Consider the following 23,232-nt stretch of genomic DNA (forward strand, 5'->3'; position numbering starts at 1 on the left):
ATTCAGCACGGATTCAGAACTTTTCAAAGTGTTTTTATACACGTCTTATCACACCTGTTTGGCACGTAATAGGCTGGTGGGCGAACCAATCACAATGCACTGTGTTCTCTGTCCTGACAGCTGATTGGCTCAGCCACATCCAGCCTCATGTTTGTTTTAGCTCTGCCAACATTTCTGTTGATTGAAATCCTTCAAATGTCGTCCAAAATTTCTGCACCTTCTAAGGCACAGAACCCAAGCCCCAGAGGACGCTGCTTATTGTCGGTTGCCTCTCATAAAATACAAATACACATTTTAGTGGACATTCTCATTGCTGTGTCTCAAATTTTTATTTCACCCATTACTACTTTTTAGGCCTTGGTTGCCTCTCATAAAAGTCTAATACAAATTTTTATTTGACCCATCACTACTTTTTGGCCCTCGGTTGCCTCTCATAAAAATCTGATACAAATTTGAATTTGACCCATTTCTACTTTTAAGCCCTCGGTTGCCTCTCATAAAAGTCTAATACAAATTTTTATTTGACCCATCACTACTTTTTGGCCCTCGGTTGCCTCTCATAAAAATCTGATACAAATTTGAATTTGACCCATTTCTACTTTTAAGCCCTCGGTTGCCTCTCATAAAAGTCTAATACAAATTTTTATTTGACCCATCACTACTTTTTGGCCCTCGGTTGCCTCTCATAAAAGTCTGATGCAAATTTTAATTTGACCCATTTCTACTTTTAAGCCTTCGGTTGCCTCTCGTAAAAGTATAATACCAATTTTGAATTTGACCCATCACTTTTTTAGCCCTTGGAGGCCTCTCATAAAATACAAATACAAATTTTAGTGGACCATATCATTGCTGTGCTAAACCAAGGTAGTTCTGCTACTGTCAATAGGTGCTCGTTTGCTAGAAGACCGTAACTTTGCAGCGGACTCGGAACAAGCCAAGAGTGAGTGACGCCGCCACCGTCTCAAATTTTTATTTCACCCATTACTACTTTTTAGGCCTTGGTTGCCTCTCATAAAAGTCTAATACAAATTTTTATTTGACCCATCACTACTTTTTGGCCCTCGGTTGCCTCTCATAAAATACAAATACACATTTTAGTGGACATTCTCATTGCTGTGCTAAACCGAGGTAGTTCTGCTACTGTCAATAGGTGCTCGTTTGCTAAAAGACCGTAACTTTGCAGCGGACTCGGAACAAGCCAAGAGTGAATGACGAAGCCACCGTCTCAAATTTTTATTTCACCCATTACTACTTTTCAGCCCTCGGTTGCCTCTCATAAAAGTCCAATACAAATTTTAATTTGACCCTTTACTACTTTTTAGGCCTTGGTTGCCTCTCATAAAAGTCTAATACACATTTTTATTTGACCCATCACTACTTTTTGGCCCTTGGTTGCCTCTCATAAAAATCTGATACAAATTTGAATTTGACCCATTTCTACTTTTAAGCCCTCGGTTGCCTCTCATAAAAGTCTAATACAAATTTTTATTTGACCCATCACTACTTTTTGGCCCTCGGTTGCCGCTCATAAAAGTCTGATACAAATTTTAATTTGACCCATCTCTACTTTTAAGCCTTCGGTTGCCTCTCATAAAAGTATAATACCAATTTTTTATTTGACCCATCACTTTTTTAGCCCTTGGTTGCCTCTCATAAAATACAAATACAAATTTTAGTGGACCATATCATTTCTGTGCTAAACCGAGGTAGTTCTACTACTGTCAATAGGTGCTCGTTTGCTAAAAGACCGTAACTTTGCAGGGGACTCGGAACAAGCCAAGAGTGAGTGACGCCACCACCTTCTCAAATTTTTATTTCACCCATTACTACTTTTTAGGCCTTGGTTGCCTCTCATAAAAGTCTAATACAAATTTTTATTTGACCCATCACTACTTTTTGGCCCTCGGTTGCCTCTCATAAAAGTTTGATACAAATTTTCATTTGACCCATTTCTACTTTTAAGCCCTCGATTGCCTCTCATAAAAGTCTAATACAAATTTTTGTTTGACCCATCACTACTTTTTGGCCCTCGGTTGCCTCTCATAAAAGTCTGATACAAATTTTAATTTGACCCATTTCTACTTTTAAGCCTTTGGTTGCCTCTCATAAAAGTATAATACCAATATTTTATTTGACCCATCACTTTTTTAGCCCTTGGTTGCCTCTCATAAAATACAAATACAAATTTTAGTGGACCATATCATTGCTGTGCTAAACCAAGGTAGTTCTGCTACTGTCAATAGGTGGTCGTTTGCTAGAAGACCGTAACTTTGCAGCGGACTCGGAACAAGCCAAGAGTGAGTGACGCCGCCACCGTCTCAAATTTTTATTTCACCCATTACTACTTTTTAGCCCTCGGTTGCCTCTCATAAAAGTCCAATACAAATTTTAATTTGACCCTTTACTACTTTTTAGGCCTTGGTTGCCTCTCATAAAAGTATAATACACATTTTTATTTGACCCATCACTACTTTTTGGCCCTCGGTTGCCTCTCATAAAAATCTGATACAAATTTGAATTTGACCCATTTTTACTTTTAAGCCCTCGGTTGCCTCTCATAAAAGTCTAATACAAATTTTTATTTGACCCATTACTACTTTTTGGCCCTCGGTTGCCTCTCATAAAAGTCTGATACAAATTTTAATTTCACCCATTTCTACTTTTAAGCCTTTGGTTGCCTCTCATAAAAGTATAATACCAATTTTTTATTTGACCCATCACTTTTTTAGCCCTTGGTTGCCTCTCATAAAATACAAATACAAATTTTAGTGGACCATATCATTGCTGTGCTAAACCGAGGTAGTTCTGCTACTGTCAATAGGTGCTCGTTTGCTAAAAAACCGTAACTTTGCAGCGGACTCGGAACAAGCCAAGAGTGAGTGACGCCGCCACCGTCTCAAATTTTTATTTCACCCATTACTACTTTTTAGGCCTTGGTTGCCCTCATAAAAGTCTAATACAAATTTTTATTTGACCCATCACTACTTTTTGGCCCTCGGTTGCCTCTCATAAAAATCTGGTACAAATTTGAATTTGACCCATTTCTACTTTTAAGCCCTCGGTTGCCTCTCATAAAAGTCTAATACAAATTTTTATTTGACCCATCACTACTTTTTGGCCCTCGGTTGCCTCTCATAAAAGTCTGATACAAATTTTAATTTGACCCATTTCTACTTTTAAGCCTTCGGTTGCCTCTCATAAAAGTATAATACCAATTTTTTATTTGACCCATCACTTTTTTAGCCCTTGGTTGCCTCTCATAAAATACAAATACAAATTTTAGTGGACCATATCATTGCTGTGCTAAACCGAGGTAGTTCTGCTACTGTCAATAGGTGCTCGTTTGCTAGAAGACCGTAACTTTGCAGCGGACTCGGAACAAGCCAAGAGTGAGTGACGCCGCCACCGTCTCTAATTTTTATTTCACCCATTACTACTTTTCAGCCCTCGGTTGCCTCTCATAAAAGTCCAATACAAATTTTAATTTGACCCTTTACTACTTTTTAGGCCTTGGTTGCCTCTCATAAAAGTCTAATACACATTTTTATTTGACCCATCACTACTTTTTGGCCCTCGGTTGCCTCTCATAAAAATCTGATACAAATTTGAATTTGACCCAAAATTTTTATTTGACCCATTACTACTTTTTGGCCTTCGGTTGCCTCTCATAAAAGTCTGATACAAATTTTAATTTGACCCATTTCCACTTTTAAGCCTTCGGTTGCCTCTCATAAAAGTATAATACCAATTTTTATTTCACCCATTACTACTTTTCAGCCCTTGGTTGCCTCTCATAAAAGTCCAATACACATTTCAATTTGACCCATTACTACTTTTTAGGCCTTGGTTGCCTCTCATAAAAGTGTAATACAAATTTTGTCTGACCCATCACTACTTTTTGGCCTTCAGTTGCCTCTCATAAAAGTCTGATACAAATTTTAATTTGACCCATTACTACTTTTTAGCCCTCGGTTGCCTCTCATAAAAGTCTAATACAATTTTTTATTTGACCCATCACTACTTTTCGGCCCTCGGTTGCCTCTCATAAAAGTCTGATACAAATTTTAATTTGACCCATTTCTACTTTTTAGCCTTCGGTTGCCTCTCATAAAAGTATAATACCAATTTTTAATTTGACCCATCACTTTTCAGCCCTTGGTTGCCTCTCATAAAAGTCCAATACACATTTCAATTTGACCCATTACTACTTTTTAGGCCTTGGTTGCCTCTCATAAAAGTGTAATACAAATTTTGTCTGACCCATCACTACTTTTTGGCCTTCAGTTGCCTCTCATAAAAGTCTGATACAAATTTTAATTTGACCCATTACTACTTTTTAGCCCTCGGTTGCCTCTCATAAAAGTCTAATACAATTTTTTATTTGACCCATCACTACTTTTCGGCCCTCGGTTGCCTCTCATAAAAGTCTGATACAAATTTTAATTTGACCCATTTCTACTTTTTAGCCTTCGGTTGCCTCTCATAAAAGTATAATACCAATTTTTAATTTGACCCATCACTTTTTTAGCCCTTGGTTGCCTCTCATAAAATAAAAATAAAAATTTTAGTGGACCTTATCATTGCTGTGCTATACCGAGGTAGTTCTGCTACTGTCAATAGGTGCTTGTTTGCTACAGGAAGACGGGAATATGAGGACGACAGCAACGGTGTCTTGTGAAAAGACCGTAACTTTGCAGCGGACTCAGAACGAGCCAAGAGTGAGTGACGCCACCACCGTCTCAGGGTCATGAAGTTTTAGCTCTTCAGTCATCATTCGTGAGTACACATATCAAATTTTATTTTTACAGAAGAGTGTAGAAAGTGTTCATTAACATATTGTTAATAACTGTGAATGGAGAGTTTCTAACGACCCAAATTACATCAAATAGTCATGTAAATCATCAAATAAATAGCATCCCTCCTGTGCGGAAATTGGGCTGGTTTAAAACGTAATGCTTTATTTTATTATTGTGTTTATTAAAAGAAACATTGAGAAAGTTAAGACCTAACTATATGTCTATTATTATGTGTTTTATGTTTTTGTCATAATAACAATATTTTACCTTTGGGGGAAAAACACAAAATGTGCAATGTCTTTTCCCAAAATTGAGGAGCAAAGTGGGATATTCAGGATGAACTAATCACAGCCTTGACTAGTTCAGTGATTAACGACAACACAGCGATTTTGACGCAAAATTGTTTTTTTTTTTTTTACTGATGGATAGATGACACCCGGGGCTGTGTTGACACTGCACTGATACTGTGTTGGTGTCACTACTTTTTAACCCTTGGTTGCCTCTCATAAAAGTCTTATACAAATTTTTATTTCACCCATCATTACTTTTTAGCCCTTGGTTGCCTCTCATAAAAATCCAATTCAACATTTTTATTTCACCCATTACTACTTTTTAGCCCTCGGTTGCCTCTCATAACAGTCCAATACAAATTTTAGTTTGACCCATTACTACTTCTTAGCCCTCGGTTGCCTCTTATAAAAGTCTAATACAATTTTTATTTGACCCATCACTACTTTTTAGCCCTCTGTTGCCTCTCATAAAAGTCTGATGCAAACTTTAGTTGACCCATCACTACTTTTTAGCCTTCCGTTGCCTCTCATAAAAGTATAATACCAATTATAATTTGACCCATCACTTTTTTTTAGCCCTTGGTTGCCTCTCATAAAAGTCTTATACAATTTTTTATTTCACCCATCACTACTTTTTAGCCCTTGGTTGCCTCTCATAAACGTCCAATACAAATTTGTATTTCACCCATCACTACTTTTTAGCCCTCTGTTGCCTCTCATAAAAGTCTGATGCAAACTTTAGTTGACCCATCACTACTTTTTAGCCTTCCGTTGCCTCTCATAAAAGTATAATACCAATTATAATTTGACCCATCACTTTTTTTTAGCCCTTGGTTGCCTCTCATAAAAGTCTTATACAATTTTTATTTGACCCATCACTACTTTTTAGTCTTCTGTTGCCTCTCATAAAAGTAAAATACCAATTTTAATTTGACCCATCACTACTTTTTAGCCCTCGGTTGCCTCTCATAAAAGTCCAATACAAATTTTAATTTGACCCATTACTACTTCTTAGCCCTCGGTTGCCTCTCATAAAAGTCTAATACAATTTTTATTTGACCCATCACTACTTTTTAGCCCTCTGTTGCCTCTCATAAGAGTCTGATGTAAATTTTAATTTGACCCATCACTACTTTTTAGCCTTCTGTTGCCTCTCATAAAAGTAAAATACCAATTTTAATTTGACCCATCACTACTTTTTAACCCTTGGAGGCCTCTCATAAAAGTCTTATACACATTTTTATTTCACCCATCACTACTTTTTAGCTCTCGGTTGCCTCTCATAAAAGTCCAATTAAAATTTTTTATTTGACCTATCACTACTTTTTAGCCCTCTGTTGCCTCTCATAAAAGTCTGATGCAAACTTTATTCGACCCATCACTACTTTTTAGCCTTCTGTTGCCTTTCATAAAAGTAAAATACCAATTTTAATTTGACCCATCACTACTTTTTAACCCTTGAAGGCGTCTCATAAAAGTCTTATACACATTTTAATTTCACCCATCACTACTTTTTAGCCCTCGGTTGCCTCTCATAAAAGTCCAATAAAATTTTTTTATTTCACCTATTTCTACTTTTTAGCCCTCGGTTGCCTCTCATAAAAGTCCAATACAAATTGTATTTGACCCATTACTATTTCTTAGCCCTCGGTTGCCTCTTATAAAAGTCTAATACAATTTTTATTTGACCTATCACTACTTTTTAGCCCTCCGTTGCCTCTCATAAAAGTCTGATGCAAATTTTAATTTAACCCATCACTACTTTTTGGCCCTCTGTTGCCTCTCATAAAAGTAAAATACTAATTTTAATTTGACCCATCACTACTTTTTAACCCTTGGAGGCCTCTCATAAAAGTCTTATACACATTTGTATTTCACCCATCACTACTTTTTAGCCCTCGGTTGCCTCTCGTAAAAGTCCAATTCAAAATTTTTATTTCACCTTTTACTACTTTTTAGCCCTCGGTTGCCTCTCATAAAAGTCCAATACAAATTTGTATTTGACCCATTACTATTTCTTAGCTCTCGGTTGCCTCTTATAAAAGTCTAATACAATTTTTAGTTGACCTATCACTACTTTTTAGCCCTCTGTTGCCTCTCATAAAAGTCTGATGTAAATTTTAATTTGACCCATCACTACTTTTTAGCCCTCTGTTGCCTCTCATAAAAGTAAAATACATATTTTAATTTGACCCATCACTACTTTTTAACCCTTGAAGGCCTCTCATAAAAGTCTGATGCAAACTTTATTCGACCCATCACTACTTTTTAGCCTTCTGTTGCCTCTCATAAAAGGAAAATACCAATTTTAATTTGACCAATCACTACTTTTTAACACTTGGAGGCCTCTCATAAAAGTCTTATACACATTTTTATTTCACCCATCACTACTTTTTAGCCTTCGGTTGCCTCTCATAAAAGTCCAATTAAAGTTTTTTATTTCACCTATTTCTACTTTTTAGCCCTCGGTTGCCTCTCATAAAAGTCCAATACAAATTTGTATTTGACCCATTACTATTTCTTAGCTCTCGGTTGCCTCTCATAAAAATGTAATACAATTTTTATTTGACCCATCACTAGTTTTTAGCCTTCTGTTGCCTCTCATAAAAGTATAAGACCAATTTTAATTTGACCCATCACTTTTTTTTAGCCCTTGGTTGCCGCTCATAAAATACAAATACAAATTTTTATGGCAACTTTTCCATATTGCCACGTAAACTGGAGTATAAGTGGAAAGACATCAATAGAAAATTGTACATTTGGTTTAAATTTTCCACAAGATGACGGGGAAGCACAATTTCCTGTTGGCGTTTTGAACGTACGACTAACTATTGTCACAGAACACATTGAAATACTCTTAGGTTTTGACTTTTGAATTATTCAGTGGACCACGGCGTCCTCTACTTGTATCTCCTCCTATTCAGTGTATGGCACTGGTAGAATTCACTGTCTCATCACACTATCAGTGAATTACCATAGGGCCATAAACAGAGTAGAGACATCTCCACCGTGGGCTTCCACCTAAAAGTGTGTCTGATCTGCCTTTCGGCCCATTTTGGCACTAGCACATTTTTGCTATGTGTGTCTCGTCTTCAGCAATCATGTATGGTGCCAATATGGGACAAGATGGAGCGTCTTCAGAGTGTGCTCTCGTGTTAGTTGATGCTGATCAATTGCACCGGCCTGTGGAGATATCGCAGGTTGCCGTGGAGACGTAACCGGACACCTACAGCCCGGATGAACACTAAGATGCTCTCCTGCAGTGTTTGGCAATGGTAGAACTCACTCTGGGGGCTTGGCAGGATCCGGTGGTTCTAGACTTGCCAAAAACTGAGGGAGAGGTTGAAGCAGCAACGCGTGCAGGACGTCTTTGAAGGACAAAACCTGGAGGGGAAGTGTGAGTGACCACAGGCATGTCAGTGAGGACTTTGACATGTCCACCCTGCCTCCTGAGTGTCCTGTGGTCTCAGAGCAACGTGAAAACTTCTGCAGAAATCTACCAGCTTGTCTTCTTTGCTCTCGAAATGAATTTTCTATCCAACCAACCAACAATTTGACCATCCAACAATCTATTGATTAGACCAGTCGTCCACCCATTCATTTATCTATCAGTCCAACAACTATACTTTAAACGGTGCACCCATCCGCTCGTGTGTTCATCAATCTCTTCATGTCCAGTCATACTGTCAGGTTCAAACACTGATGACATCTATTAAACAAGACAAGAGGCAAAGAATCAAACAGAGACCGAATTCAATTTGGACTCAATATATTGAGGAGAGTCGTCTTTACACTGTACCCTTGTTCAGTATCTTAGCACGCTCTGCCAAAAGATGGCATGCCTACTTCTTTTATTTTGGACCCTCCCCGACCACATGGCCAAAGGACAAAGGTTCGCAAAATAGTTCAAAAAGAGTTCGTAAAATACTTCAAAAAGAGTTTGTCTGGAAATTGGGCAGATCCTGTCATCTCTCCGCTTTGAAGTCCTTGGGCCAGAACAACATCCTTCTGTTGATTACCATACATGAGAGAAAACAGAAAACCCTTCATGTGGCTCTCCTCTTTACACAGTGGAGTTTTGCGAGCCTTCTTCTTGGTAGGTTTCAAAGACAGCTCCCGTCCCCCTGCTAGGAACTCATTGTAATACAAAGTTTTTGTGATAATTTTGAAACAATTATTCTAACATATACCTCCAGTTGTCCCTCCGCATGTCTGTCCATCCATTCATCCGTCCACTACCGAGCAAACAAACCAACCAACGGATGGTCCAATGGTTCTGTCCATCCATCCGTACAGCACCAGACCAAATGATTGAGCTCATTTTCCTCCATTTGTCCATCCAGCTTTCTGCTCAACCAACCAATGAATGGCTCGTATGATTGATTATATCCATTGTCCCCATCTGTCTTCTTGTCCTTTCATCCATCCACCACTTGACCAACCAACCAATGGATAAAAAGTCCAATGATTGATCATTGTTATCGTCTCCACCTTTCGCCCTTTGTCCTTCCATTCATCATCCATCCATAGTCTGTTTCTATATCTGTCTTTCTTTCATCCGTCCATTAGTCCCCCAGCCAAATGACAATTTGTCCATCTATTCATCCGACTGTTCTCCCCCAACCAACCACTTAATGGACGGATGGACAATGATCCATTATTAAACAGTATATCATCCATCCGTTCATTCGTCCTTCACTTTGGCCATCCCCTGTTTCATACGTCCGTCCATCTGTCCACCACCCATCCATTCATCCATCCATTTATTGGTCCGAACGCTCTATCTATCCATCAATTCACACATGCCTTCATTTGTTCATCTATCCATCCATCCATCATCCATCCATCTACCACCATACCAGCTATCTAATGGGTTATTCATTGATTCCTTCGTCCACCACCCACCCAGCCATCCTTTTCATGGTCCACAAATCTATCCAATTATCCAACCACCCTCCCATCCATCATTCATCAATCAATCTATCCACCCACTCGTCCACCACCATACCAGATATCTAATGGGTTATTCATTCATTTATCTGTTCACCAACCAACCATTTATATATTTATTGGTCCAAACGCTCAATGCATCCATCCATCCATTATTCATACATCCCTTCATTTGTCCATCTATCATTCATTCATCCACCCCACATCATATATCTAATTGGTTATCCATATATTCATTTATCCACCACCTATCCACTTATACATCCATTTATTGGTCCACAAATCCATCCATATATCCATCCAACTTGCCCACCCATCCACCATGTATCCATCCACCCGTCCATCTATCCATCCATCCATCAATTCATACACCTTTCCAGTTGTCCATCTATCTATCCATGCATCATCCATCCATTCACCACCACACTAGCTATTTAATGGGTTATTCACCTATCCATCCATCCATCCATCCATCCATCCATCCATCCATCCATCCATCCATCCATCCATCCATCCACCCATCTATCTACCCATCCATTCATCCATCCATCCAAACATCCATACACATTTACAGTTGTCCATCTATCTATCCATCCATTCATCATCCATCCATCCACCACCACACCAGCTATTTAATGGGTTATTCACCTATCCATCCATCCATCCATCCATCCATGTACTGTACATCCATTAATCTATCCATCGAGTTATTGGTCTAACCATTCATCCATCCACCCATCTAGATATTTATTAGTTCATCCAGCTAGCCTACCATCAATTCATCCATCCAAAATGTTTCACTGTTAGCCATCCATGTCTACACAAAATTCCATCCATTCATCTAGTCATCCATCCACCCACCCATTCATTTATCCTCCATACATCTATCCATCACACAAGCTATCTAAAGGGTTATTCATCCATTCATCTGTCCACCACCCAACCATTCATCCACCCAAACCACCCATCCCTTCACCCATCTGTCAATCCATCCTTCATACATCTATCCACCCATCCATTCATTCATCCATTCATCCACCCACCCATCCATTCATCTATTCTCCATCCATCCATCCATCAACCACACACACTATTTAATGGGTTATTCACCTGTCCACCACCCAACCATTCATCCATCCAACCACCCATCCCTTCACCCATCTGTCCATCCAATTTTCATACATCTATCCACTCATCCATCCATCCATTAATCCGTCCATCCATCTGCCCACTCATTCATCTATCTTCCATGCATCTATCCACCTATAAACCGCACAAGCTGTCTATCCTTCCATCAATGGCTTCATCATCCATTCATCTGTCCACCACCCAACCATTCATCCATCCAACCACCCATCTGTCTATCCATCCTTCATACATTTATCCACCCATCCATTCATTCATCCATCCATCCACCCACCCATCTATTCATCTATCCTCCATCCGTCCATCAACCACACATGCTATTTAATGGGTTATTCATCCATTCATCTGTCCACCACCCAACCATTCATCCATCCAACCACCCATCTGTCTATCCATCCTTCATACATTTATCCACCCATCCATTCATTCATCCATCCATCCACCCACCCATCTATTCATCTATCCTCCATCCGTCCATCAACCACACATGCTATTTAATGGGTTATTCATCCATTCATCTGTCCACCACCCAACCATTCATCCATCCAACCACCCATCTGTCCATCCATCCTTCATACATCTATCCACCCATCCATTCATTCATCCATCCATCCACCCACCCATCCATTCATTTAACGCCCATCCGTCCATTAACCACACATGCTATTCAATGGGTTATTCATCCATTCATCTGTGCACCACCCAACTATTCATCCATCCAACCACCCATCCCATCACCCATCTGTCCATCCATCTGTCATACATCTATCCACCCATTCATCATTCATCCATCCATTCATCTATCGTCCATCCATCCATCAACCACACACACTATTTAATGGGTTATTCATCCATTCATCTGTCCACCACCCAACCATTCATCCATCCATCCATCCATCCATTCATCCATCCATCCATCTGCCCACCCATTCATCTATCCTCCATGCATCTATCCAGCCATAAACCGATCCATCCACCACACAAGCTGTCTATCCTTTCATCAATGGCTTAATCATCCATTCATCTGTCCATCCATCCTTCATACATCTATCCATCCATCCATCCACCCACCCATCCATTGATCTATTGTCCATCTGTCCATCAACCACGCATGCTATTCAATGAGTTATTCATCCATTCATTTGTCCACCACCCAACCATTCATCCATCCAACCACCCATCGCATCACCCATCTGTCCATCCATCTTTCATACATCTATCCACCCATTCATCCATCCATCCATTCATCTATCATCCATCCATCCATCAACCACACACGCTATTTAATGGGTTATTCATCTGTCCACCACCCAACCATTCATCCATCTAACCACCCATCTCTTCACCCATTGGTGCATCCATCCTTCATCCATCCATCCATCCATCCATCCATCCATCCATCCATCCATCCATCCATCCATCCATCCATCCATCCATCCATCCATCCATCTACCCATGCATAAACCGATCCATCCACCACACAAGCTGTCTATCATTCCACCCATTGCTTAATCATCCAATCATCTGTCCACCACCACCTAACCATTCATCCATCCATCCAACCACCCATCCCTTCACCCATCTGTACACCCATCCTTCATACATCTATCATCCACCCATCCATTCATCTATCCTCCATTCATCCATCAACCAAATACGCTATTTAATGGGATATTAATCCATTCATCTGTCCACCACCCAACCATTCATCCATCCAACCACCCATCGCTTCACCCATTGGTGCATCCATCCTTTATACATCTATCCACACATCCATCCATTCATTCATCCATCTACCCTCCCATAAACCGATCCATCCACTACACAAGCTGTATATCCTTCCACCCATGGCTTAATCATCCATTCATCTGTCCACCGCCCAACCATTCATCCATCCACCCATCCACCACAGAAGCTATCTAACGGGTTATTCATTCCATCCATCCTCCATCCAACCATCCATTTGACCCTGCAGTCAGTCCATGTCTTTGGTCTTGTGAAGATGTGGGACTGCAGGCCAGACCAGGTCAGCTGACAGCTGCTAGTGGTGATTACAGTGTAGTGGTGCAGGGGGGAGGGGCTTCATCAAAGCTCTTTAAGGAGAATCCCTTCATGAGGACACGCACACACACACACACACACACACACACACACACACACACACACACACACACACACACACACACACACACACACACACACACACACACACACTTGTTTGTATTTCTGACCTTCTTGAGACCTGAGAATAATGCCTCCCTCTTTAGGACCAGCCTTTCTAGATATATAAAGAAGTGTATTTACAACATTAATAATATATACATACTATGCAAATATAAAAAAGCTTGTTGTGAAAAATGAGTTGGAATTTCACAAGAAAAAGGTCACAATTTCACAAGAAAAACTTAGAATTTTGGCAGTATTAGAATCAAAGTCGTCATTTTACTCAACGCAAGTCAAAATTTTACGAGAAAAACTGAACATTTGTGCAATATTATGATAAAAGTTGGAATTTTACTCAATAACAGTTGCAATTTTACAAGAAAAGCTTAAAATGTTGGCAGTTTTATGAAAAGAGTCGTAATTTTACTCGACAAAAGTCACAATTTTATAAGAAAATTTGCAATATTATAAAAATAATCTGAATTTTGCTAGGCAAAATTATGACAAAAGTCATCATTTTACTCAAACAATGTCACTATTTTACAAGAACAACAACAAAAAGGGCAATATTGTGATACAAGTCCGAATTTTATATGACAAATGTCACCATATTGCATTAAGAAGTAATAATTTTACATGAAAAAAGTAATAATTTTACGAGAACATATTGCAATATTACAGAAACAGAAAGAATATGAGCAATTGTTCCCAATTTTATAAGAAAAAAGTCGACACATTGTGAGAAAAAGACTGATTTTAGTTAATTTTTTATTTTTTGTTTGTAATCTTCATTATTTACTTCAAGTTATTATAGTATGTCGCTATACACATATTTATTTATTTATTTTTTATTAATTTTGGCCAGAGGGGGTGCATTTCAATTTCTTACACACACTTGTTATTTCATATGTTGGCCAGAGGGGGAGCACTTCACATTTTTACACACACTTGTTATTTCATATGTTGGCCAGAGGGGGAGCACTTCACATTTTTACACACACTTGTTATTTCATACGTTGACCAGAGGGGGAGCACTTTACATTTTTACACTCACTTGTTATTTCATATGTTGACCAGAAGGGGGAGCACTTTACATTTTTACACACACTTGTTATTTCATATGTTGACCAGAAGGGGGAGCCCTTTACATTTTTACACACACTTGTTATTTCATATGTTGGCCATAGGGGGAACACTTCAACATTTTTACACACACTTGTTATTTCATATGTTGGCCAGTAGTGGAACACTTCAAATTTTACACACACTTGTTATTTCATATGTTGACCAGAGGGGGTGCATTTTACATTTTTACACACACTTGTTATTTCATATGTTGGCCAGAGGGGGAACACTTCAAAAATTTTACACACACTTGTTATTTCATATGTTGACCAGAGGGGGAACACTTCAAAATTTTTACACACACTTGTTATTTCATATGTTGGCCAGTAGTGGAACACTTCACATTTTTACACACACTTGTTATTTCATATGTTGGCCAGTAGTGGAACACTTCACATTTTTACACACACTTGTTATTTCATATGTTGACCAGAGAGGGGAGCACTTTTAAAACTGACACAGTCAATTTGAAAAAGCCCTCCTTTTTGGGACCACCCCTAATTTTGATAGATTTCACCACCAGGGGGTGCAAATGAGATCTCCCTTTTTTGTTTTTGTTTTTGTAACATGCTTAGCTGTCGTCTTCTTTTATCATATATTGCTGCATTTCCACCTGTCAATGTTTACTTTTAATGCACATTAAGTCTACAAAAAAATCCTGACTTTGGAGCAATGTTCACGGACTCTAGTGTTTGGCTCTCTATTAGATGCAATGGTTTTTCCGTATTGGGACCATGATTTATGTACTAACTTGTTCACTTTTCCTTGTTGATGTCTCAAGAAGGGTTGAAATACAAGAACACACACACACACACACACACACACACACACACACACACACACACACACACACACACACACACACACACACACACACACACACACACACACACACTGAATCCTGATACTAGCTAAAGAAGAATATAGGCTCCAATGACCATCTGTCTTTGTGCTTTGCTAACTGGTGGATTATGGCGAGGACTAAGGACTAAGTCATTGAGGATGATTGGCTGCAGAAGAAAGAGTAAAAGACTAATAATAATAAACACTAATAACGTTGTATTACCTGCATGATGATGTTTTGATGCTGATTTGAAGCCTTCTAACCACACACACCACCCAGAAATCAACCTAAACATCAGTTCGTTCCACTCAATGGATTACACTAATCCGGGAATATTTTTAGGCCGTCATTATCAGAGACAAGTTGAAGGACAATAATGATGTCATCATGTTGACTTTCTGTTGTTGTGTGAACGCTCCAAAACATTCACACATGCTTTTCTACACCAAAATGCATCTGTTTATTCAACTTCTTCTTCTACAGATTTTTGGCGCGCTCTACCTTCCACCTTTTTCACCCGGTTCAAACCGTTCCCACTTCAAACTGTTCAGCTTATTCGGGAATTGGATTTCCCTTGACAAAATTCCAAAAATTCCCAGATTTCCCAGAATTCCAGGTTTTCCGGGACATTTTTCCCGTTCAAAATTATTTGGCCATTTTTCAAACTGCCACCATTTCCACATTTTTCAACCTATTTAAACCATTTCACCTTCAACACATTTCACTCATCCTGGAAATTCAAACTATAATTTTTCCAAGTTCAGAAAAATTCCAAGATTTTCCAGAATTCCTGCTTTTCCAAAGCCCTACTTCCACCCTTTTTTCTGTCGACTACTCCTTCCACATTTTTCAACGCATTTAAACCGTTCCACCGTCAAAACATTCCTCTTAATCAGGACAAAAAACTAAATTGTTTTTTGAACGAGAAAAATTCCCGTTTTTTTCCGAAATTCCGTAATACCATTTCTCAATTCAACATGTTTCTACTTCAACATTTCTGGACCGATTTGAAAAATTTAAACACCAACCATTTCAACTCATTCAGACCATTCAAGTTTTTTTTCAACCAATTTCAAAAAAATTCCCGCTTTTCCCGGAATTTCCCATTTTTTTCTGAAATTCCCATTGAAATGAATGGGACATTTTTCAAAGTTCCTCAATTCCCACATTTTGCATCTGTTTCAAACGTTTCCAACTTCAAAATATTCAGCCTGTTCAGGAATTGTGTGCTCTACTTCAACAATTCTAAAAAAAATTCCCGGATTTCCCATAATTCCTTTTTTTTTTTTTTTTTTTTTTTTTTTTTGCATTTTCCCCATTCAAAATGAATTGGCCATTTTTCAAACTTCCACCATTTCCACATTTTTCTACCTATTCCAACCATTCTACCTTCAACACATTTCACCATTCTGGAAATGTAAACTACCTTCAAAAAATTCCAGGATTTTCCAGAACTACTGCTTTTCCAAAGCCCTACTTCCACCCTTTTTTCTGTCGACTACTCCTTCCACATTTTTCAACGCATTTAAACCGTTCCACCATAAAAATATTCCTCTTAATCAGGACAAAAAACTAAATTGTTTTTTGAACTGGAAACTTTTTCCGAAATTCCCGTAATACCATTTTTCAATTCAACATGTTTCTACTTCAACATTTCTGGACCGATTTGAAAAATTTAAACACCAACCATTTCAACTCATTTAGACCATTCAAGTTTTTTTTCAACCAATTTCAAAAAAATACCCGCTTTTCCCGGAATTTCCCATTTTTTCTGAAATTCCCATTGAAATGAATGGGACATTTTTCAAAGTTCCACAATTCCCACATTTTGCATCTGTTTCAAACTTTTCCAACTTCAAAATATTCAGCCTGTTCAGGAATTGTGTGCTCTACTTCAACAATTCTAAAAAAAATTCCCGGATTTCCCATAATTCCTTTTTTTTTGTTTTTTGTTTTGTTTTTTTGTTTTTGCATTTTCCCCATTCAAAATGAATTGGCCATTTTTCAAACTTCCACCATTTCCACATTTTTCTACCTATTCCAACCATTCTACCTTCAACACATTTCACCATTCTGGAAATGTAAACTACCTTCAAAAAATTCCAGGATTTTCCAGAACTACTGCTTTTCCAAAGCCCTATTTCCACCCTTTTTTCTGTCGACTACTCCTTCCACATTTTTCAACGCATTTAAACCGTTCCACCATAAAAATATTCCTCTTAATCAGGACAAAAAACTAAGTTGTTTTTTGAACTGGAAACTTTTTCCGAAATTCCCGTAATACCATTTCTCAATTCAACATGTTACTACTTCAACATTTCTGGACCGATTTGAACAATTTAAACACCAACCATTTCAACTCATTCAGACCATTCAAGTTTTTTTCAACCAATTTCAAAAAAATTCCCGCTTTTCCAGGAATTTCCCATTTTTTTCTGAAATTCCCATTGAAATGAATGGGACATTTTTCAAAGTTCCACAATTCCCACATTTTTCATCTGATTCAAACTGTTCCGACCTTCAAAATATTCAGCCTGTTCAGGAATTGTGTGCTCTACTTCAACAATTCTAAAAAAATTTCCCGGATTTCCCATAATTCCTTTTTTTTTTTTTTTTTTTTTGCATTTTCCCCATTCAAAATGAATTGGCCATTTTTCAAACTTCCACCATTTCCACATTTTTCTACCTATTCCGACCATTCTACCTTCAACACATTTCACCATTCTGGAAATGTAAACTACCTTCAAAAAATTCCAGGATTTTCCAGAACTACTGCTTTTCCAAAGCCCTATTTCTACCCTTTTTTCTGTCGACTACTCCTTCCACATTTTTCAACGCATTTAAACCGTTCCACCATAAAAATATTCCTCTTAATCAGGACAAAAAACTAAATTGTTTTTTGAACTGGAAAAATTCCCGGTTTTTTCCGAAATTCCGTAATACCATGTTTCTACTTCAACATTTCTGGACCGATTTGAAAAATTTAAACACCAACCATTTCAACTCATTCAGACCATTCAAGTTTTTTTTCAACCAATTTAAAAAAAAAATCCCGCTTTTCCCGGAATTTCCCATTTTTTCTGAAATTCCCATTGAAATGAATGGGACATTTTTCAAAGTTCCACATTTCCCACATTTTGCATCTGTTTCAAACTTTTCCAACTTCAAAATATTCAGCCTGTTCAGGAATTGTGTGCTCTACTTCAACAATTCTAAAAAAAATTCCCGGATTTCCCATAATTCCTTTTTTTTTTTTTTTTTTTTTGCATTTTCCCCATTCAAAATGAATTGGCCATTTTTCAAACTTCCACCATTTCCATATTTTTCTACCTATTCCAACCATTCTACCTTCAACACATTTCACCATTCTGGAAATGTAAACTACCTTCAAAAAATTCCAGGATTTTCCACCCTTTTTTTCTGTCGACTACTTCTTCCACATTTTTCAACGCATTTAAACCGTTCCACCATAAAAATATTCCTCTTAATCAGGACAAAAAAACTAAGTTGTTTTTTGAACTGGAAACTTTTTCCGAAATTCCCGTAATACCATTTCTCAATTCAACATGTTTCTACTTCAACATTTCTGGACCGATTTGAAAAATTTAAACACCAACCATTTCAACTCATTCAGACCATTCAAGTTTTTTTCAACCAATTTCAAAAAAATTCCCGCTTTTCCAGGAATTTCCAATTTTTTTCTGAAATTCCCATTGAAATGAATGGGACATTTTTCAAAGTTCCACAATTCCCACATTTTGCATCTGTTTCAAACTTTTCCAACTTCAAAATATTCAGCCTGTTCAGGAATTGTGTGCTCTACTTCAACAATTCTAAAAAAAATTCCCGGATTTCCCATACCGGTAATTCCTTTTTTTTTTTTTTTTTTTTTTTTTTTTTTGCATTTTCCCCATTCAAAATGAATTGGCCATTTTTCAAACTTCCACCATTTCCACATTTTTCTACCTATTCCAACCATTCTACCTTCAACACATTTCACCATTCTGGAAATGTAAACTACCTTCAAAAAATTCCAGGATTTTCCACCCTTTTTTTCTGTCGACTACTTCTTCCACATTTTTCAACGCATTTAAACCGTTCCACCATAAAAATATTCCTCTTAATCAGGACAAAAAAACTAAGTTGTTTTTTGAACTGGAAACTTTTTCCGAAATTCCCGTAATACCATTTCTCAATTCAACATGTTTCTACTTCAACATTTCTGGACCGATTTGAAAAATTTAAACACCAACCATTTCAACTCATTCAGACCATTCAAGTTTTTTTCAACCAATTTCAAAAAAATTCCCGCTTTTCCAGGAATTTCCAATTTTTTTCTGAAATTCCCATTGAAATGAATGGGACATTTTTCAAAGTTCCACAATTCCCACATTTTGCATCTGTTTCAAACTTTTCCAACTTCAAAATATTCAGCCTGTTCAGGAATTGTGTGCTCTACTTCAACAATTCTAAAAAAAATTCCCGGATTTCCCATACCGGTAATTCCTTTTTTTTTTTTTTTTTTTTTTTTTTTTTGCATTTTCCCCATTCAAAATGAATTGGCCATTTTTCAAACTTCCACCATTTCCACATTTTTCTACCTATTCCAACCATTCTACCTTCAACACATTTCACCATTCTGGAAATGTAAACTACCTTCAAAAAATTCCAGGATTTTCCACCCTTTTTTTCTGTCGACTACTTCTTCCACATTTTTCAACGCATTTAAACCGTTCCACCATAAAAATATTCCTCTTAATCAGGACAAAAAAACTAAGTTGTTTTTTGAACTGGAAACTTTTTCCGAAATTCCCGTAATACCATTTCTCAATTCAACATGTTTCTACTTCAACATTTCTGGACCGATTTGAAAAATTTAAACACCAACCATTTCAACTCATTCAGACCATTCAAGTTTTTTTCAACCAATTTCAAAAAAATTCCCGCTTTTCCAGGAATTTCCAATTTTTTTCTGAAATTCCCATTGAAATGAATGGGACATTTTTCAAAGTTCCACAATTCCCACATTTTGCATCTGTTTCAAACTTTTCCAACTTCAAAATATTCAGCCTGTTCAGGAATTGTGTGCTCTACTTCAACAATTCTAAAAAAAATTCCCGGATTTCCCATAATTCCTTTTTTTTTTTTGTTTTTTTTTTTTTTTGCATTTTCCCCATTCAAAATGAATTGGCCATTTTTCAAACTTCCACCATTTCCACATTTTTCTACCTATTCCAACCATTCTACCTTCAACACATTTCACCATTCTGGAAATGTAAACTACCTTCAAAAAATTCCAGGATTTTCCAGAACTACTGCTTTTCCAAAGCCCTACTTCCACCCTTTTTTCTGTCGACTACTTCTTCCACATTTTTCAACGCATTTAAACCGTTCCACCATAAAAATATTCCTCTTAATCAGGACAAAAAACTAAGTTGTTTTTTGAACTGGAAACTTTTTCCGAAATTCCCGTAATACCATTTCTCAATTCAACATGTTTCTACTTCAACATTTCTGGACCGATTTGAAAAATTTAAACACCAACCATTTCAACTCATTCAGACCATTCAAGTTTTTTTTTAAACCAATTTAAAAAAAATTCCCACTTTTCCAGGAATTTCCCATTTTTTCTGAAATTCCCATTGAAATGAATGGGACATTTTTCAAAGTTCCACAATTCCCACATTTTGCATCTGTTTCAAACGTTTCCAACTTCAAAATATTCAGCCTGTTCAGGAATTGTGTGCTCTACTTCAACAATTCTAAAAAAATTCCCGGATTTCCCATAATTCCTTTTTTTTTGTTGCATTTTCCCCATTCAAAATGAATTGGCCATTTTTCAAACTTCCATCATTTCCACATTTTTCTACCTATTCCAACCATTCTACCTTCAACACATTTCACCATTCTGGAAATGTAAACTACCTTCAAAAAATTCCAGGATTTTCCAGAACTACTGCTTTTCCAAAGCCCTATTTCCACCCTTTTTTCTGTCGACTACTCCTTCAACATTTTTCAAAGCATTTAAACCGTTCCACCATAAAAATATTCCTCTTAATCAGGACAAAAAACTAAGTTGTTTTTTGAACTGGAAACTTTTTCCGAAATTCCCGTAATACCATTTCTCAATTCAACATGTTTCTACTTCAACATTTCTGGACAGATTTGAAAAATTTAAACACCAACCATTTCAACTCATTCAGACCATTCAAGTTTTTTTTAACCAATTTCAAAGAAATTCCCACTTTTCCAGGAATTTCCAATTTTTTCTGAAATTCCCATTGAAATGAATGGGACATTTTTCAAAGTTCCACAATTCCCACATCTTTCATCCGATTCATACTGTTCCAAATTCAAAATAATCAACCTGTTCAGGAATTGTGTGCTCTACTTCAACAATTCTAAAACATTTTTTCCCGGATTTCCCATAATTCTTTTATTTTTTTATTTTTTGCATTTTCCCCATTCAAAATGAATTGGCCATTTTTCAAACTTCCCCAATTCCCACATTCTTCAACCAGTTCAAACCATTCCACCTTCAACACATTCAACTCACCCTGGACATTCAAACTACCATTTTTTCCCACATACAACAAATTTCCAGGAATTCCCGTTTTTTGGTAACTTATTTCCACCCTTAAGTTCGACTACTCCTTTCATATTTTTCAACCCATTTCAACCGTTCCTCCGTCAAAACACTCATATTCAGGACAAAAACCAAATTGGTTAAGGAACTAGAAAAATCCCCGGTTTTCCCGAAATTCCAGGAATTTCTCAATTTAAAACTGTTACTACTTCAACATTTCTTGCCCGATTTAAACAATTACAACACCAACCAATTCAGCTCATTCAGGACATTCATGCTCCTAATCGTTTTCCAAAAAAATCCCGCTTTTCCCAAAATTCCCAAATTTCCAGGAAAGTTCCCGTTGAAATGAATGGGACATTTTTCCAAGTTGCACAATTCCCACATTCTTCAACCTATTCAAACCATTGTACCTTCAACACATTCAACTCATCCTGGACATTCAAACTACCATTTTTCCACATTCAACAAATTTCCAGGAATTCCTGTTTTTTGGTAACTTATTTCCACCCTTAAGTTCGACTACTCCTTTCAGATTTTTCAACCCATTTCAACCGTTCCTCCATCAAAACACTCATTCAGGACAAAGCCAATTTGGATAAGGAACTAGAAAAATCCCCGGTTTTCCCGAAATTCCAGGAATTTCTCAATTTAAAACTGTTACTACTTCAACATTTCTTGCCCGACTTAAACAATTCCAACACCAACCAATTCAGCTCATTCAGGACATTCATGCTCCTAATCGTTTTCTAAGAAAAATCCCGCTTTTCCCAAAATCTCCAAATTTCCAAGAAAGTTCCCATTGAAATGAATGGGATGTTTCCAAGTTGCACAATTCCCACATTCTTCAACCTATTCAAACCATTCTACCTTCAACACATTCAACTCATCCTAGAAATTCAAACTACCATTTTTCCACATTCAACAAATTTCCAGGAATTCCTGTTTTTTGGTAACTTATTTCCACCCTTAAGTTCGACTACTCCTTTCACATTTTCAACCCATTTCAACCGTTCCTCCGTCAAAACACTCATATTCAGGACAAAAACCAAATTGGTTAAGGAACTAAAAAAATCCCCGGTTTTTCCAAAATTCCAGGAATTTCTCAATTTAAAACTGTTACTACTTCAACATTTCTTGCCCGATTTAAACAATTCCAACACCAACCAATTCAGCTCATTCAGGACATTCATGCTCCTAAACGTTTTCAAAAAAAATCCCGCTTTTCCCAAAATTCCCAAATTTCCAGGAAAGTTCCCATTGAAATGAATGGGACATCTTTCCAAGTTGCACAATTTCCAAATGTTTTCAACCAATTCAAACCATTCCAAC

At 37.4% G+C, this 23,232-nt stretch overlaps 1 long non-coding RNA gene across 1 annotated transcript in view; it reads left to right on the forward strand.

The window, feature by feature from the left end:
* The first annotated feature begins 4,635 nt into the window (after positions 1 to 4,635).
* LOC133571989 (uncharacterized) overlaps positions 4,636 to 23,232 on the forward strand; it is a 163,499-nt gene continuing 144,902 nt past the window's right edge. The window contains exon 1 of the long non-coding RNA XR_009810478.2: positions 4,636 to 4,776. This is a non-coding gene — a long non-coding RNA (uncharacterized lncRNA). The remainder of the gene's footprint in view (positions 4,777 to 23,232) is intronic.

This window comes from Nerophis lumbriciformis, linkage group LG29 (genome assembly GCF_033978685.3).
Source record: "Nerophis lumbriciformis linkage group LG29, RoL_Nlum_v2.1, whole genome shotgun sequence".
NCBI classification, from domain to species: Eukaryota; Metazoa; Chordata; class Actinopteri; order Syngnathiformes; family Syngnathidae; genus Nerophis; species Nerophis lumbriciformis.